General features: G+C 46.0%; 1 protein-coding gene across 3 annotated transcripts in view; it reads right to left on the bottom strand.

Moving 5' to 3' along the window:
• Positions 1 to 19,428, bottom strand: part of ARHGAP24 (Rho GTPase activating protein 24) — an 833,428-nt gene that overhangs the window by 247,383 nt on the left and 566,617 nt on the right. The window contains exon 1 of one of the 3 annotated variants that reach the window (XM_033914721.1): positions 15,248 to 15,265. The exons of the other annotated variants lie outside the window; for them this stretch is intronic. The gene's annotated coding sequence lies outside the window, so the exon portion shown is untranslated. Of the gene's footprint in view, positions 1 to 15,247; positions 15,266 to 19,428 lie in introns of those variants that run through there. 3 annotated transcript variants of the gene reach the window in all.

Raw genomic sequence — 19,428 nt, 5'->3', positions numbered from 1 at the left:
TGGGAATTCATTTCTATAATCACCATAAAACAGTTGGCTTCACTTTGGAAGAAAATCAATGCATTTATACACAGTTCTAAACTCGGTGACTTTAAAATGCTCCTTTCAGTTCAGTTTTTTTAATTTTCAAAAGTATTAACACCGAAAACAACATATTGCTAGAAAATACCGGTAACTGAAAATTCCGTGTATATATTAAAAGGAAAAAAAAAATTTATAGTGGGTGCATTTTATGAGAAGGTATTTTAAGATTTTGCTCTGTGATGTTTATTTTTTTATGTTTGTATTCTTGTAAACCACCTAGTTGTAGATGGTATATAAATTTTAAAAATAAATAAATACTGGTACTAATAATCCTAGAAGACTGAGCTCACCAAAAAAAGGGTTCGTTTTACAAAACCGTGGTAGTGGCTGCTGTTGCAGTAATTGCTCCGACGCCCACAGGGGTTTAATGGGTGTTGGAGCATTTGCCATGCGGCAGCCACAACTGTGGCTTTGTAAAAAAAAAAAAAAAGGGGGGGGGGGCCGGGGGGAATATAAGATGCACAGGAAAGTTAAAACTTCTTAAATGAACAAACAAAAAAAGCTATGGTTGACGTCACTCACAATAATATAGGCCAGTCGAACAAGTCAGCAAATCCACCCCCCCCCCAAATAAATCTTTTCCTTTGTTCCCACATGCAAAAAAAGAATGACTAACCCCATTTTTGTCAACAATGCAGGAGATGAAAAAAAGGAGAAATTAGGTTCTTACCTGCTAATTTACTTTCTTTTAGCTTCTCCAGACCAGTAGAGGTTAACTTTACGAATGGGTATATATCTAATCATGACCAGCAGGTGGAGACTGAAAACAAAACTTTGGGACAGTATATCCTAGCCCCTCCTCTCTATTTCCCTCAGTCTGCCGAATAGCCAAGCAGAACCAAGAACTGGAAAACAACAGAGAGAAAAAAACAATACTCCGAAAGGAGTAACAAATAACATACCCAAAATGCTGTTGGAAAATGCAGAGGAGAAATTCCCGAAGGAAGAATGTCCCCACAGCTCGCCAGCTAAGCCAGCCGAGCCACAGCCGCTGTTCTTCAATTCTCCCCGGCCCTAGAAAAATACTAGAACCCGCAGCAAAAACCAAAAACTGCCCGCGCAACAGCCCCAACAACAACAACAACAGACAGGGTGGGGACCTCTACTGGTCTGGAGAAGCTAAAAGAAAGTAAATTAGCAGGTAAGAACCTAATTTCTCCTTCTTTAGCACTCTCCAGACCAGTAGAGGTTAACTTTACGAATGGGACGTACCAAAGCAGTCCCTCTCACGGGCGGGACCCCCGAAGGGCCGATACCAGTACACGCTCACCGAACACCGCGTCCCGACGCGCCTGCACATCAACCCGATAATGACGAACAAAGGAATGCAAGGAAGACCAAACCGCAGCCTTACAAATATCCACTGGAGGCACGAGCGACGACTCAGCCCAAGAAGCCGCCTGACCCTGAGTGGAATGAGCCTTGAGAAACTCCGGAACAGGCTGCTGTTTCAGAAGATAAGCGGAAGCAATCGTCTCCTTGATCCAGCGCGCAATAGTAGCCTTAGAAGCGCCAGCTCCCCGACGAGGACCCGCCAGGAGGACAAAGAGATGATCGGACTTCCGGAATTCCTGGGTCCGCTGCACATAAGAGCGAAGGACCCGACCGACATCCAACTTGCGCAGCTGCCGTTGCTCAGAAGAGCCCTCCCGACCACCCAAGACCGGGAGAACCACCGATTGATTGACATGAAAAGGAGAAACAACCTTCGGCAGAAAGGAAGGAACAGGCCGCAAGACGACCCGCTCCCTAGAAAACTCCAAGAAGGGAGCCCTACAAGAGAAAGCCTGCAGCTCAGAAACATGCCTAGCAGAAGTAATGGCCACCAAAAAGACCGCCTTCAAAGTAAGGTCCTTCAAAGAACAGTCGTCCAAGGGCTCGAAAGGCGGACGCACCAAAACAGAGAGAACCAGATTAAGATCCCAAGAGGGAACCGAGGGCCGTAGGGGAGGCCTAAGCAACTTGGCCGCCCGCAAAAACCGAATCACATCAGGAAGAGCCGATAAACGCTGACCTGACACCAACCCTCGAAAAGCCGACAGGGCCGCAAGATGAACCCGGAGAGAAGACCAAGCCAGGCCTCTATCCAGGCCATCCTGCAAGAACTCCAGAATGTTAGGCAGAGAAGCGCGAAAAGAGGTCACTCCCCGCGCCCGACACCATTCCTCAAAGAGACGCCAAACCCGCACATAAGCCCGAGAGGTAGAAAGCCTCCGGGACCCCAACAGAGTAGAGATCACCTTGTCTGAATATCCCTTCTTGCTAAGGCAACCCCTTTCAAGAGCCACGCCGTAAGACAGAAGGGAGACGGGTCGAACATGGGAATGGGACCCTGCATCAGAAGGTCGTCCGAGAGAGGCAGAGGAAGAGGATCCGCTACCAGGTGCCTCACCAGATCCGCATACCACGGACGTCGAGGCCAATCCGGCGCCACCAGCACCACCAAACCCGGATGGTGAACAATGCGAAGAAGCACTCTGCCCACCAGCGGCCAAGGAGGGAACACATACAACAGCCCCTCCGTTGGCCACTGCTGGACCAGAGCATCCAGACCCTCGGCCAGACCGTCCCTGCGACGACTGAAGAAGCGGGGCACTTTGGCGTTGCCACCCGTGGCCATCAGGTCCATCAGGGGCTGCCCCCAAGCCTGCACTATCAACTGAAACGCCTCAGCGCCGAGACACCACTCTCCTGGATCTAGGAAGTGACGACTGAGGAAGTCTGCCTGAACATTTTCTACTCCGGCTATATGAGAGGCCGAGAGGTCCAGCAGATGGGATTCCGCCCAAACCATGAGCAGAGCCGCCTCCTGCGCCACCTGAGTGCTCTTGGTGCCCCCCTGACGATTGACATAAGCCACCGCCGTGGCATTGTCCGACAGCACTCTGACCGACTTGCCCAGCAACAGGGAGTGGAAAGCCAACAGCGCCAGACGGACCGCTCTGGTCTCCAACACGTTGATCGACCAGGCGGCCTCCTCCGCGGACCAGGTGCCCTGAGCTGAGTGACCCAAACACTGAGCCCCCCAACCCAGGAGACTCGCATCCGTCAGGAGCACCGTCCACTGCGGGAGATCCAGACCCACCCCCTGAACTAGGTGAGGGGTCTGGAGCCACCAACGCAGACTGCAGCGCGCCAAGCCTCGCAGGGGAACCGGAACATCCATCCCGTGCCTCTGGGGAGACCACCTCCGGAGCAGAGCATACTGGAGAGGACGCATGTGGGCCCGCGCCCACCTCACCACGTCCAGGGACGCCGCCATCGACCCCAAGACCTGGAGGAAATCTCGCGCCCGAGGACACCGGGACGCCAAAAGCAGGCGAATCTGAGATTGCAATTTGCTCACCCGGCCCTCTGGGAGGAAGACCTTCCCCAAGGAGGTGTCGAACAGCACCCCTAGGTACTCCAGACGCTGAGCCGGGACCAACCGACTCTTGGAAAGGTTGACCACCCAGCCCAGCGACCGGAGAAACTCCACCACCCGAGCAGTAACCCGGGAGCTTTCCTGCAACGACTTTGCCCGAATTAACCAGTCGTCCAGGTAGGGGTGTACCAGGATGCCCTCCGACCGCAAGGCTGCCGCGACGACCACCATCACCTTGGTGAACGTCCGAGGAGCCGTGGCCAGCCCAAAGGGAAGCGCACAGAACTGAAAGTGCCGACCCAAGATCGCAAAGCGCAGGAAACGCTGATGAGAGGCCCGAATGGGAACATGCAAGTAGGCCTCCGTCAGATCGAGAGAAGTGAGAAACTCCCCCGGCTGAACCGCCAGAATGACCGACCGCAGAGTTTCCATACGGAAAGAGGGAATCTTGAGAGCCCTGTTGACCCCTTTTAAATCGAGGATGGGCCGAAAAGTCCCCTCCTTTTTGGGCACCACAAAGTAAATGGAGTACCTGCCCGTGCCCCACTCCGGAGGGGGCACCGGAACAACTGCCCTGAGATCTAGCAAGCGCTGAAGGGTCTGGCGAAAAGCCTGCGTCTTCCCCGGAGTCTGACACGGAGAAGCGAGGAAAAAATCCGGCAGAGAGCGGGCGAACTCCAGGGCATAACCGTCCCGCACCACCTCCAGGACCCACTGATCGGACGTGATCTCGGCCCATTTGGGGAAAAATTCGCGCAGCCGAGCCCCCACCGGAACCAAAGGGGGCGCCGGCAAGGCGTCATTGTGCAGGACGGGAAGCGGGGGAACCGGCGGAGGGATTCCCTGCCCCCCGACGGGCCCCCCGAAAGGGCTGCATGCGCTGGAAGAACCGACCCCGGGAAAATCCCGGAGACTGGAAAGAAGCAGCCCCACGCCCAGGGCGATACTTGCGAAAATCCCGCAAACGCCCCCGGGCCGCACCCCCCCGAGACGCCGGGCGGGCACGGTCCTCCGGCAGACGGGGAACTTTCGAGTCCGACAGAGTCTGAATCAACTTATCCAAGTCCTCTCCAAACAAAAACGACCCCCGAAAGGGAAATTTAGTAAGCTTAGCTTTGGACGCAGCATCCGCCGCCCAAGCGCGCAGCCACAACACACGCCTTGCGGCCACGCCAAAAGCCATAAACTTAGCCGATATCCGCACCAAGTCATATAGAGCATCTGAGAGGAATGAGGCCGCCATCTCAATCTTCGCAACCTCCTGATCCACCAGAGACCAGTCGTCAGACTCTCGATCCAAGACCCGCTCCGCCCACCGAAACACGGCGCGAGCGACCAGTCCCCCACAAATAGCCGCCTGGACCCCAAAGGCAGAGACCTGAAAATTTTGCTTAAGGATGCTCTCCAATTTGCGCTCCTCAGGGTCCCGCAAGGCAGAACCGCCCTCAACAGGCACGGTATGCCGCTTGGAAATTGCCGAGACCACCGCATCCACGACTGGCGAAGCTAACGTAGCCCGATCCCCTTCAGGAATGGGATACAGGCGAGCCATGCTGCGCGCCAGCCGAAACGGCGTCTCCGGCGTTTTCCACTGCTCCAGAATAATATCCCGAATATCCTGATGCATAGGAAAAGAGCGGGAAACGGAACGGATCCCCCGTAACAGGGGGTCCCCCACACGCGGAGTCTCCGGCGGCGCGTCCTCAAAACGCAAAACCGAAGAAACCTGTTGAATAAGGTCAGGCAGCTCATCTTTCTGAAAAAGGCGCACCACGGACGCCTCGTCACTGGAGAACGGGAAATCCGACAACCCGCCGCCAGCTTCCGTCCCCTCCAGAGAGTCCTGGAACTCCTCAGAAGGGTCCAGGTCCTCCTCCAGACCGACCCGTTCCTCCAACCACAAATTCTCGTCCCACGACACCCGCGGACGCTTGGACAAGGGAGGCGGCGGAGGGGACGTCACGCCAGACGAAAGAGGCAAAGCCGCAGGGAGCGCGGAGGAAAACCCACCCCCCGAAACCCCCTGGGCGCAACCGGGACCCCCAGCCGCCTGAAAATAGGCTCTGCATAAAGAAAAGAAAAATTCAGGAGAAAAACCCCCCGAGGGTCCCAAGGGACTCCCTGCCACAGCAGGGGACCCAGCAGAACCTTGCCCCTGCATAGTCAAAACAGGGGGAAGGTCACCTGAGGTGGAAGACAAAATGGAGGGGCCAGACAGAGAAGATGGCGGTTTTCCCGCCAAAAAAGCTCCCTCCATAGCCTGAAGCGGCTGAGAAACCTGAATAGTCTCAGCCGCTAAAGCAGGCAAGCCGGCATCAGCTGTCAAAAAATCAGCTGAGAGGGAATCCTCTAAAACCCGACCGTCGGCGGTTTGGGGAATCCTTCCGTGGGCGGACGGAGAAGACCGGGCTTCCCCACCGTTCCCTGCCGACTCGCGAGGCACCATCGGCGGGGAGCTCTGGGCGCCTGCAGCCGCTGCCGACGGAGCTCCTCCACCGCACCGGCCTGAACACCGCTTGCACAGGCCGGCCGCGAGTGCCTCGCGTCTGGAGCACAATGAGCACTTTTTCCCTTTAGAAGTGCTCATTGCTCCATACGCGACCTAGCTGCAAAAAAGTGCCGGTTAGTTGAACAAATACAGTAAAATACAGTTTTCTTAAAGGGATACAACCCTCCAGACCAGCACTACCTCAGGATTTTTTTTTTTTTACAGAACAGACTCCACAGGCTCTCGAAGCAATATGCCTTGCTTGATTTAGGGGGCAAGGCTTACTGCTGAGGCTCCTCTAAAAAAATGTGGGGAGGTGGAGGAAGTGGGGGGAGGGACCCCGCTCGTGACCCGCCGGGTTTGACACCCCCGAGGTCGGACGAACCCCCAAACAGAGTCCGTCCAAGCTCCGTCCGGCTAAAAACAGGGACAATAAACCCCCTAAACAAATTCCAACAGCCCTACCAAGGGAGATGGGTACAGATCACTCAACACCTGCTGGAGACTGAAAGAAGACTGAGGGAAATAGAGAGGAGGGGCTAGGATATACTGTCCCAAAGTTTTGTTTTCAGTCTCCACCTGCTGGTCATGATTTGATATATACCCATTCGTAAAGTTAACCTCTACTGGTCTGGAGAGTGCTAAAGAAGAAGAAATTACCTCCCACAGCCAATTCCCAGAAGGAACTCATCTAGGGGCACTAAAAATTAGCATGCGTTAACTGCTTAGATGCCCATTATATTCCTAGCATTATATTGTTACCATTTAGTGCACACTAACACAGTTAGCGTGCACTAAATCAGTTAGTGCCCCTTGATGAACTCCCCCCTTAAGGTCCAAAAACCCCTCAATGCTTAACCTGAACAGCTCTAGGAAAGTCTGGGAAAGCCCTGACTTTATGCTTATTGGACAAAGAGCCTTATGCTAAAATTAATTTAAGAACCCAGTTTCAATCATGCATCAAAGTAAAAGAGACCGATAATGTAGCTCTCATGGCTGGCTCAGCAAATGTCTCCAATACTGCAATCAGTTCATAGTTAGGTCTCTTCTTGATCTTCTGCTTGAGATGGAGCCCTCCTACTTGAACAGTGTATCACAAACTGTGTGCCATGGCACACTAGTGTGCCTCCTGAGATTACAAGTGTGCCGCAGCTTACAGAGGAGGAAGAGAAGAGCTGGCCAGCTGACTTGCCTCTTGCCGCATATCTCCCTGGACCCCTGCCTTCCGTGACTTCTCCACACCCCTGGAACAGCAGTGGCAGCTCAGTCTTTGCTAGGCTGGCCTATTTCAATGATGCAACTTCCAAAGAGGAAGTCATATCATTGTAATGGGCCGGCCTAGCACAGGACCTGAGGCTGTTGATGAAAACCGCATCTAAATTAATCCTCGCGGCAGCTCTCTGGCCAAGTTATAAGCACACTGAGCTGCTGCAAGACAGGAGAAGTACTGCTTGGAAGGGAGGAGGGAAAGGGAAGGGAGAAGGGGTACTGTTAGACATGGGAAGAGGAAGAGGTTCTACTGGACAGGGGGCAGGGAAAGGGAAAGGAGAAGAGGTGCTGATGGACCTGGCAGAAGGGAAGGGAAAGGAAAGATGCTACACACTGGAGGGGAGGTAGAAATGGTGAATGGGGAGAGAGTATATTAGTTGTGAGTGGGGTTGGGGGGAGGGAAGGAAGGAAAATTGTTACAGGAGGATTGAAAGTGATGAGAGAGGGAGAAATGGACATGGGTGGAGGAGAGGGAGAAATTGTGCATGGGGAGAGGAGATGGGTTGGGGAGTGGGAAGGAAGGAAGTCACTTGAGGGTAGAGGCAAGGAGAGAGAGAGAAAGTGTGGAGGAGGCAGAAAAGGTCGGACTCATGGAGAGGGCGAGATGGATGGAGAGGACAGAAAGGAGGGAAGGAGAAATGTCACACTCGGGGGGAAGGGAGAGAGGGCAGAGAGTGAAAAGTTGTACTCATGGAGGGAGAGAGAGATGTTGGCTAGGGGAGGGAAGGAGGACCAGAGGAGAAGCATGCAGGAGGAAGAAAGAAAAAATGTTAAACTGGTGGAAAGGAGGGAGAAATGTTGGACTGGGAAAGGGGCTAGAAAGGAAGAAGGGAAAGGAGATGGACTGCAAGGTGAAGAAAGGAGGATGGGAAAGAGAAATGGTACACTCGGGGAGGGGGGAGAGGAGAGATGACTAAAGGAAGAGAGAGATATCAGACCAGGGAATAAAAGGGAAGGAGGGGAGTCTGGTAGTGCTATAGAAATAATATTAGTAGTAGTACAGAGAGATGCCAGATTATGGGAAGGAGACGAGAGAGATGCCAGACTTGGAAGGGGGAAAGGAAGGAGAGATATGTCGAACCATGGAAATAGGGAGGGAAGGAGAGAGATAGGAAGGGAAGACATGAAAAAGTAGATTTTGAGAAAAAAAAGCAGACAAATTGAAAAATTGAATGTTAACTTAATGAAGTGAAGACGGAGAAAAAAACAGTCAATGGATAAGAAAGCACTGGAAACATAGTTAAAAGCACAGAAAAATAAAGTCATCAGACAACAAAGGTAGGGAAAATTATTTTATTTGCAATTGATATGTATCAGTTTTGAGAATTTATATCTGCTGTGTATATTGTGTGTATATGAAAAATGAATGGAAAAAATTGCATTGCATTTAGTAAAGGGGGCAGGATCTGGGGAAGAGCTTGGTTGGGTCTAGGGTGGAGCTTGGGAGGTCTGTGGTTGGGGGTACTCAGTTGATATTTGTTAGACTTTCCTGCTGGCACACTTTATTGGCATTTCAGGGCCTGTCGTGAGGGCCTCTGAGCATACGTGGATGTCAACATAATGATGTCACGCATGCGTGCGATGTCATCACGGCAACGTCCGTGCACTTCTGGGTGCCTCGAGCTGTGGCCACTACCTTTAGTGTGCCCCGGCTCGAGAAAGTTTGAGAGACACTGTACTAGAAGGTAAATAATGAGCACAAAGTATAGGAGGAAACATAAGGAGCCAAAAGGTACCTAAACTGACAAGGTGATCACTGGATGCATGAAGGCATGACTCCCCACACTCCCCCAGCAGTCACTGACCCCCCCTCCCACCCCACCCTCCAAAATATGAAAGAAACAGTACATACCAGCCTTTATGACAGCTGCAGATATTATGGGAAATCCTAGTAGAGCAGCAAGCAGGTCTTTGGAGTAGCCTTGTGGGCAGTGTAGTGAACAACCAAAAAACAGAAGACAAATGATCCTCCGCAAACCGCCAGCAAACAAAACCACAGCGAAGGAGACGAAAACCAATGAAATAAGCAAAGAAGGATTTATTGGGTAATTCCTGGAAGACTCGTAACGTTGCTCTTCTTGTAATAATAAGAAGAACATTTTATGGAGAGAAGAAAGACATGTAGACCGCTTTAAAGGCCTCCATAAGAATCATTTATTTAAAGAAGCATTCAAAACTTGATTCCTGTACTTTTTCAATCTTTCTTTAACTTCCATAAGAAACAACTTTCAGCAACCCCCATACCTTCTGGGCTTTCCTTAAACGTTCCCCTTTACTATGTCAATTGTATTTCCTTCCCACTTACCTTTCACCTCATGTTAGTTAAGTTTTACTCGTCTCATGTTAATTAAGCTATTTGTTTTATATACTGTTTTAAAATGTTTATGTTATAATCATTTTGTATTTTAATTGATGTTTATTTTAATCCCCCCCCTTTTTTTTTTTTTTTTACTTGTAACTCGCTCAGAAGTCATAAGCGATTGTATCAAATTTTAAATAAAACTTGAAAACTATTGTTACAAGAAGTCTTCCTAGAATTACCCAATAAATCCTTCTTTGCTTATTCCATTAGTTTTTGTCTCTTTCGCTGGGGCAGTGTAGTGAACCAAAGAGAGGGGGATCTTGGACCAAATTCCTCGGTACCCACTACATTTATGGTGCGAGTCCACCAAAACCCATCCAAACCCTACTGTACTGCCATATAGGTGAAACCTGTAACCTTAAGTGCTATTGGGGTAGTAGACAGGTATGGTAGGTTTTGGGGGAGTTTTGGAGACTTCACCATACACTATATGGGCGTTGTGGTGAAATGTGTATATGGCACCCTTTATGTGAAGTTCACAGCAGTGCCCCTTAAGGTGCCCCACTGTTCTGTTGGAATGTCTGTGTGGCCAGTCCATTAAGATGCTGGCCCCCTCCCACATCCAAATGGGCTTATCTAACCAAGCAAGTTGTTAACGTTCCCCATTCCTTTATTACTGTGACTCAGGGTCAATGTTAGGTTCCAGCAAAACAAGCACGCTTTCAAGGGCGGCATTCCAGCCATCGTTTTTACAATAAAGACTAGGGATTCATATTTGTTAGCACCAGGAGCGGCTCAAGGCAATCTGCTGCCTGAGACGAATAATCAGAGGGTGTCTTCCCCCATTCTACCTTTAATTGTTCCAAAGGTTGGCGATTCTTTCTACTGTGGCCCACCTCAGAAGAAACAGGAAGTTATGTCAAAGACGGTGGGCCGCAGTACACAGATGTCGAGCCAGCCCCAGACAGACCATTACGTTGAGTTGCCACCCTTTGCAAAAAAATTAAAGGTAGAATCAGATGTGGGGAAGGGGGAGGGTTGAAGAAGGAAGAGGGAAGATCTCTGCTGAGGGGGAAGGAATGTAAGGAGAGATGCCAGGGAAGGATTGTGATAAAAGAAGCAGATGGCAGGAAGGCTGGTGGGTGGCAGGATGCCGTTCCCAGAAGAGGGCCGCCTGAAGCCTCCGCCTCAGTTGGCTTCATTATAGGGCCACCCCTGTTTAGCACATATTCACTACGATGCTTTATAACTTTTAGCACACATAAAGTCACTTTGATGTGCATTAATCTATGAACTATGCATGTATAATGATTTGTATACTTTAAAAATCCTAAAGCATGTATAACAGTTGCAAACAGAGAAACAGAAAAATGAAGTCCTATTATCTACTATCCCCTCCTCTTCCTTACAGGTCCAACATATTGTCTCAAGCTTTCTTGAATTCAGATATGTATATTTTTGTCTTCACCACCTCCACCGGGAGGTCATTCCACGCATTCACTATCCTTTCCATGAAAAAGTATTTTCTGAGGTTACTTCTTAGTCTATCTGATCCCTTTCACCCTCATCCTATCTCCTCATTCCAGAATTTCCTTTCAATTGAAAGACTCACCTTATGCACATTTATGCCATGTTGGTATTTAAATTTCTCTATCATATCTCCCCTCTCCCGCAGGTTAAAACAAACAAACAAACAAAAAGATTCATATGGAGGGAGACAAAGCTATTTGCTTCAGCTGACCCTGCTCTGACTGGCTCCCTGAAGGTCATCTGAGGTGACTACAGTTTTCAGCACTTGCATCCAAATTGCAAAATTTAATACTTTCTAGTGCTGATGCTTGTTTTGCAGACCATTGACTCATTATTCCACTTTTTTTCCAAGATTCCTTAAATATAAACCTATGCTTAGAAATATATCAATATACATATGATAAGTGGCAATGAACACTCATACCATTCTGCAACTATGTACAGAAAATATAGGCTGTAAAGCATTTACACAAACATCAAAACCTTTGGATAGTTCACCAGGGTGACCGGCAGTCAACTGCATAAAACGAAGAAGCAATCACTTCTCAAGAGATAAAATTCAGATTTTCAAATCACTTTCAGGCTGGCAGAGACACTTGATAAAATGCCTACATCAGTAGACCTTATGCAGAAATCCAAAGAAAACCGCGAGAATTGACACTGTCATAATGACTCCTCCTACCCCCATGCCCATTGCACTAAGACAGACAAGTATACTTTCAAACCATGGGGCAGAACGCATCACTTCATGCAGATCCGCTACAAGAAAGACAGCAATATAAGGACACCCTGATTAGAATTCAAAATTCTGAAACCGGAAATCTAACTGGGGTCTTTTTACTAAGCTGCGGTAAAATTTGCAATTACTATGGCTTAACGTAGACTTTATTGTGTGGTAGCTACTAATTGAACGCGGCAAATGTTGGAACATTCCCAGCATTTGCTTTTAGAGATGACAAAATTCATCACCGTTCCCGGGAAACCATCTTCATGTCATTCTTTAAAGAGAGAGGGAAGAATCAGAGTATGAGTGGCCACAACCACTGACCCGCAAGCTTTGCTTTGAAGAATGCTGGTGTAGAAGGACCGAGGTTGAAATAGACACTAGAAAATGACCTGGGATTATTTCCCGCGGTTATCCGCGGGGACGGGAACGGTGATGAATTTTGTCACCGTGTCATTCTCTACTGCACAGTACGGTGCTTGGAGCTAATGGAGAAGCACTTACCCCCCCAATTCACTATATGGCGCCATAAGCTGAGTGTGCAAATTGCACACATAGCCAATTTGTGCATGCAACTTAGTTGTTTAACAAGACAATCAATGCCGATTATTAGAAATTAACACCTAATAATTGAAGCTACTTGGCACTAATTAGAAGTTAAGCACACAAATTTTGGTAGCTAGGTGCATTCTATAAAGTGGTGCCTGTTACTTCTAATGTATAAATCTCTAGAGGGGGTAGGGTCAGGGGTGGAGCCTGGGCAGATTATGGGTGTTCCTAAAAGTTAAATGCACTTTTACAGAATACGCTCGAACCACACACAACTTAGGCACTGGTATTTAGGCCTGGTTTTTCTTGGCTTAAATGTTATGTCACATACGGCTGTTACGCGCGATTCTGTATATAATGGGAGCCTATTATAGAATTGTGCTAAGTGCCGTACTGATGGGCGCCAATTGTTTTGGTGCCATATTTAGAATTTGGACCTTAGCGCCTCCTATTTAGGTGACAGTAAATGGTCCCACACTAACTGCAAAAGTGCTGATTATTTGCATACATTATTTGAAGCACACCGAGGGCCTGATTCTATAAATGGCCTAGATCAGCACACCTAGTTGATCTAGGTGCCTAACTTAATTTTTTTAACGGACTTAATTGGCGCCGTTAATTGAAAGCACCATAAATAAAAAAAATTACAAACAATTAAAAAAATTTACCCCTCCCCTTTTACAAAAGTGCACAAGAGATTTTTAGGACCCTCAGAGTTTGTTACATTATCATCTCAAGAGTTTTGATTTCCTATCACTTTGGACCCTCTTTGCTCTGTTATTGTGTGGGCCACCAAGTGGCAGATGAAATTTTAATGCGGACAAATGCAAAGTGATGCACATTGTGAAGAATAACCCAAATCATAGTTGCCAGATATTAAGGTCCACCTTGGGGGGTTAGCTCCCAAGAAAAAGATCTGAGTGTCTCTGTAGACAATATGCTAAAACTTTCTGCCCAATGTGTGACAGCAGCTAAAAAAGAAAACAAGATGCTAGGAATTGTTAGAAAAGGGATGGTAAATAAGACTAAGAATATTATAATGCCTCTGTATCGTTCCATGATGCGATCTCACTTTGAGTATTGCGTTCAATTCTGGTCGCCGTATCTCAAAAAAAAAAGAAAAGAAGATATAGCGAAATTAGAAAAGGTTCAAAAAAGAGCGACTAAGATAATAAAGGGTATGGAACTCCTCTCTTATGAGTAAAGGCTAAAGAGGTTAGGGCTCTTCAGCTTAGAAAAGAGATGGTTGAGGGGAGCTACGATTGAAGTCTACAAAATCCTAAGGGGCTCATAATCGAAAGAGAAAAACATACAAAAACCGGCCTAAGTCGGCACTTGGACGAACATTTCTCAAAAACGTCCAAGCGCCAAAAATAAAAACGGGTTTTGGACGTATTTCTAAACGACCTAGGCCTTCATAGTGTCGCTCAATGTCCAAAGCTAAACGGGACGTTTTGGGAGGTGTGTCGAGGGTGGGAGTTGGACGGGACATGGGCCGGCTTAGACTTAGTGGTACAGCATGTATATACAGCTCAGGATTGACGGAACTTGGATGTTGTGACTTAGACCATGTAAAACATGGTCTAAGTCAAAAAAACCCACCTAAAATCACCAGATAAGCACTGAAAACACATAACACAGACCCCCACACACTACCCCAGTGATCACCAACCCCCACCCCCACCCCCACCCCCATAAAAATTTTATTCACAACTTTAAATTTCAGCCTCCAGACCATCATCACCTGGCAGCCGGGCATAGGAAAGCCTAGTCGTCCAGCACAGAGGCAGCTTAAGCCGTCTTGGGGATGGGTTAGGGGCCCATAGAGAGGAGGACCCATGCCCATAAGCCCCTGTATTCACTGCATTGATACTGAAACATGTGCACTGCCCTATACACCCCCAAAACTCTTTTTTACTGGCATATAAGTGGCTCCTGCAGCCATAAGGGCTATTGGGGTGGTAGATAAGTGGGTCTAGGGGATTCTGGAGGTGGTTCGGGGGACTCACCATCACCTACAAGGGAGCTGTAGTGAGGAGAAGTTCATAGCATTGCCCTGTAAGATACCCCACTAGTTAGGTGGCATGTCTGGGTGTGTAGTCCATCACTTTGCAGACCCCTCCCACGTCCAACAGGGCTTGTTCTAGGTGTTTTGGACTTGGACGGAAAGTTGGATGGAAATGTGATATAAAGATAGACAATTTAGCGGCTTGCACGATCAGATCAGCAGGATGTATAATCAGACGATTTTCGAAAGTAAAAAAAAGTTGGACGTCTCTTTCGAAAATGTGTCTTAGGCTGTTTTTATCTTTGGATGACTTGCGAGATGGACGTAAATGGATTTTCGATTATGTCCCTCCACATGATGTAGAACAGGTACAAAGTGAATCAATTTTTTTACTCCATTAAAAATTAGAAAGACTAGGGAACACTCGAAGTTACAAAGAAATACTTTTAAAACCAATAGGAGGAAATATTTTTTTCACTCAGAGAACAGTTAAGCTCTGGAATGCGTTGCCAGTGTATGTGGTAAGAGTGGTTAACATAGCTGGGTTTAGAATAGATTTGGACAAGTTCCTGGAGGAAAAGTCCAATGTCTGCTGTTGAGACAGACATGAGGGAAGCCACTGCTTGTCCTGGGATCGGTAGCATGGAATATTGCTACTATTTGAGTTTTTGCCAGATACTTGTGACCTGGATTGGCCACTGTGGAAACAAGATACCGAGCTAGATGGACCATTGGTCTGATCCATTACGGCTGTTATTACATTCTTATGAGGCACAAATCATCTGCTCCACCTATGTAGTCAACAGGTTTGAACAAAAAGAAAGCCTGATTCTATTTGGAAACCTACACAGAAAACCAAAGCTAAACAAAAAACACATTAGGTAGCAACCAGCAGCACAAAGAAAAGCAATTTTACTCTGAGCTCTCACCTTGTGTAGAGATATGAGCAGTGGCGTCCAACATTTACAATTGTGGATTCTTCCAGTACACGGAGTGGCACAGCCTCAGCTGTTATATGCTCCTTGTGTCCAGCTCTGCATATGTTCGCAGAATATGTTTGCTCACTGCTGTTTCTCCCATGACTTTATCACCCAGGAATGGCAAACCCATCTCCTCTTAGCAGCATAAGCTGAGCACTAGCTGCTGTTAGACTCAGGTATGAAATGCTGACATTCGACAAGGTCAGTCAAAGGCAATTCAAAGGTAAAGAGAGAGAGAGAGAGAGAGAGAAAATCCCTACACTCCAGATTCCAGCTGCTTTAGAGAAGTACAGTACTCAGTTTTGTAAATTACAGCTTAAACAATGGGAGGGCTAAAACACAGGACACTACAGCTGATGAAAACATGACACAGAGCCAATAAGCAATATCCAGAAACCTCCCTGGACAACCACTGAGAGAAATGTAACCGTTGCTTATGCCAGCAATCCCATCACCACCATCAATGTATAGTGATTGATTCTCCTTAATTATTATAAGTCAGCAGTTTTCTTTTTTCCTCAAGACCATAAGATTTACTCTCCCATCAGCCCAAATAATCATCCTGAGAAATGTTTTTTTTGTTTTGTTTTTAGAAAGCTGTAAGAAAAAAAAAAAAAAGACCAAATGTAATGTTTTACAAAAAAAGGAAGAATTTTCTTGAGAATGTCTATTTCAAGCAAATTATCTGATGACACATAAGGCAGTATTCATGATTTGTCAAGAGACAGATGCCTCTGAGTGAAATATTTATCATGCAAATGGATGCATTTTAATTACACCATGCTAGTTTGATTAAATACCTTGCCTTGATTAGCTACCTCCTCCCTCTGCCTTTCTTCTGGAATTTCTTGTACAGGGAGAAATGTTTTCTCCTTTCCCACACCCCAGCAGGGTCTCTCCCATATAAACAGTGCAACAGCTTCCCAGGGTTCAACAAGAGGCAGAATGTGGACATGAACTAAAAATAGTGCTTCTTTCACTGAAGTGATTGCCATTGTGGCCTTAATATTGATTGTAGAACATGTCCTCGGGTACTTTCAGTTAAGCATTAGTAACACATAAAACATTCAGTGTAATGAGAAAATGGTCTTTTACAAAGTTCATCACAAAAAACACTTTCACCAAAAGGATGTATTGAAGGTATATTAAACAAAGATTTTTTCAGCAAATTTCAGGAGTTGCCATGGGGGCCACTATGGCCCCCTCGGTGGCCAACTTATTTATGCAAAAATTTGAAAATCTTTGGATTAAGAACAATCCTTATTCTGCTTCAATTCTTCTGTGGCTACGATTTATTGATGACATTTTTGTCATCTGGAAGGGCACTAAGGATGAACTAGACACTTTTCATACATGGTTAAACTCAAGACATCCTACTGTTGAATTTAGTTTGACATGTCATCCACATCAAATATCTTTTTTGGATGTTCTGATTACCAGAATTGACAATACCATTAGCACGACAGTGTTCAGGAAGGCCACGGATAGAAACACATTTCTTGATTTTTCAAGTAATCATCCTGGTCCTTTAAAACGGAGTTTACCCACTTCTCAATTTTTCCGCTATCGCCGTCTGTGCTCTGACATACATGATTATAAATCAAAAAGTAAACAACTGTATGGAAGATTGAAAAGTAGGGGCTATCCTACACAAACACTGAGAAAGGCTTATAAAAGAGCTAAATATCTAAATAGGGACTTACTGTTTGCTCCGAGAAACAAGAGTAATGATGACAATTTAGTAACATGTATTTTACAATATTCACCAGGCATTAATGATGTCACTAAAATACTCAGGCGCCACTGGGAAATCATGGCACTCCAATCTACCTTTGCTGATACTCATTTTCGCATTGCTTTCACAAGACAAAAAAATTTCAAAGAACTTTTAAGCCCGTCAGACCTAACCAGAAGTATCTCTCCTCAGGAGTCTCCCACTGGTCATCACAAATGTGACAAATGCTCTATTTGTCAGGTCACCTTGGAACTTAACGAAGTCTTAATACATCCATGCACTGGGCAAACTTTCAAACTAAGACATTTGACTACCTGCACGTCCTCCTTTGTTGTGTACATGTTTGTATGCCCTTGCCCTAAACTTTATATAGGACAAACCACACGTTTATTCAAAACTCGTGTCATTGAACATAAAAGTTGTCTTCGTAACAACAGATTACAAGCTCCGATGGTGACACACTGCCTAGAACATAGTCACACGTTTTCTGAATTGCGCTGTTGCGCCATTGACCACATTGCGGACAATCTGACCTCTAGACCTCAACGTCTCTTACGAGCTGAGCAATTCTGGATCCATACGCTCAACAGTGAAGAACCTGCTGGATTGAATGTTAGATCTGATTGGAATGTGGCTTTATAGTTTCATATGTTTTGTATAACTATACACACAAGCAGAAGTAATAGAAGTAAGAAAAGACCTTAAAAACATATGAACATAAGTAATTGAACACAATAAATAAAAAATAAAAAATAAAATTATATATATAAAAAAATTTTTTTAAAAAAAATTTTTTTTGAAAAATCACAAAAAAATCACAAAAAGAAATAAAATAATAAAATAATAGAAAATTAGAAAATTAGAAAATGATTAAAACTTTAGAAGTAGTAGACGATTCAGATAGCATAACTAAAGCATTCTTCTGATATATCAAACAGTTTTTATTGCCTTTTCTGTATCATCCCAAATAGACTTGACAAGTATGAAACAATCTTTTACCGGCTTGTAAAAAGCCGGCTTGTCATTTCCGGTGCTGACGCAATTATACGTCATTACACCGGCATGATTTAATCTGGTTCGCTAACCATGCCGCCATCTTAGGATCTTTTGAGACGCGGCGGCGTCCGTAAGAGAGGTATGTAACCGGTTTTAAGATATTTTGTATTCACTATACACACCGGTTTCTTTCTAAATTTATTCTGATTTGAGTGTTTTATGTTTATATTCATAGTGTGATCGGATTTGTTGACACCCTGAGGCAGCTTAACAGTGAAACGCTGGCCATCGTTGGTGTTCCGATCCTTAAGGAGAAAGTTAAGTTATTATTACTTTTCTCTGCATCACTCAATCTTGAAAGCAATTTTTTGACACATTTGACACATTGCTATGACCTTTACAGTAGGAGGTTTTATGCCAGTGAAGTGATCGCCTGAACACCGTTACTCCACCATTGTGGAGGTGGGTGGGCCCCTGTCTGAGGCTTTTTCCTCCATTAAGACTGGTCTTTGCTTGTGTCTTTTGTTTAATATACCTTCAATACATCCTTTTGGTGAAAGTGTTTTTTGTGATTATTATTGATATTCACCATATCCGAGTTTTTGTACTATACTTTTACAAAGTTCATGCCATTTTAAAGAAGAAAAATAAAACCAAAACTTTGGGAAAACAGAGTAAGGGAATCAATTGCCCAAATCTTGGAGAAAAAAAAAATTCTCACACCGTGGCCATAAAATATATCTAAACACAACAACAATATATCTCCCATCAGCTGCAGGGTAGCAGAATCGTGAGGAAATCAGGCTTTTAGAAACAGGTCATGCAGAGCAAAAGATATGCATTCTCTGTGCCGACCCCGATGGATTTTCAAAGAACGTATGAGGGCTGATTGAAAACTAAAGAGACTGCCTCTGGTTTTTCTTTCCAAGTAGACATGGCAACGCAGTGCTGGTTCTTGTGAAACTCAGAAAATATTAATCTATTTGAAAAAAAAGTGGAAGGGGATAAATAAATAACAATAAGTAAGAATGCTCCACTTATATGGACTCAAAGCACTACCTCCGATGGAAGAAAAGGCCTCAGGTATTATTGCGGCAGAGCACGAAATGCTCAAACCTCCTCCACCCACATCATCGGCAAAAAACTTCCAGAAGGAGTGTGCTGCTACCACTACTCTATTTATGCAGGACTGAGATCGTTTGCTGCCTATGAACTGTGAAGATGAAATGACACATTAGCCAACGTTTCACAGCACACAGCTGTTTCTTCAGGGCGTTGTTAAATGTCACTTGAAAATGTACTGTGCAAAGTGTTTTTGCCATCCCGATTGGTTAGTTAGCTGATCAACTTGGTTCAGGTATGTGAATAGACTATCAACATCGTCCCACCAGAGCAAGTC

The sequence above is a fragment of the Geotrypetes seraphini genome, chromosome 1 (assembly GCF_902459505.1).
Source record: "Geotrypetes seraphini chromosome 1, aGeoSer1.1, whole genome shotgun sequence".
In the NCBI taxonomy this organism is placed as follows: domain Eukaryota; kingdom Metazoa; phylum Chordata; class Amphibia; order Gymnophiona; family Dermophiidae; genus Geotrypetes; species Geotrypetes seraphini.
The sequence above is the reverse complement of the archived record's forward strand: the minus strand, read 5'-3'. Positions and strand labels throughout refer to the sequence as shown.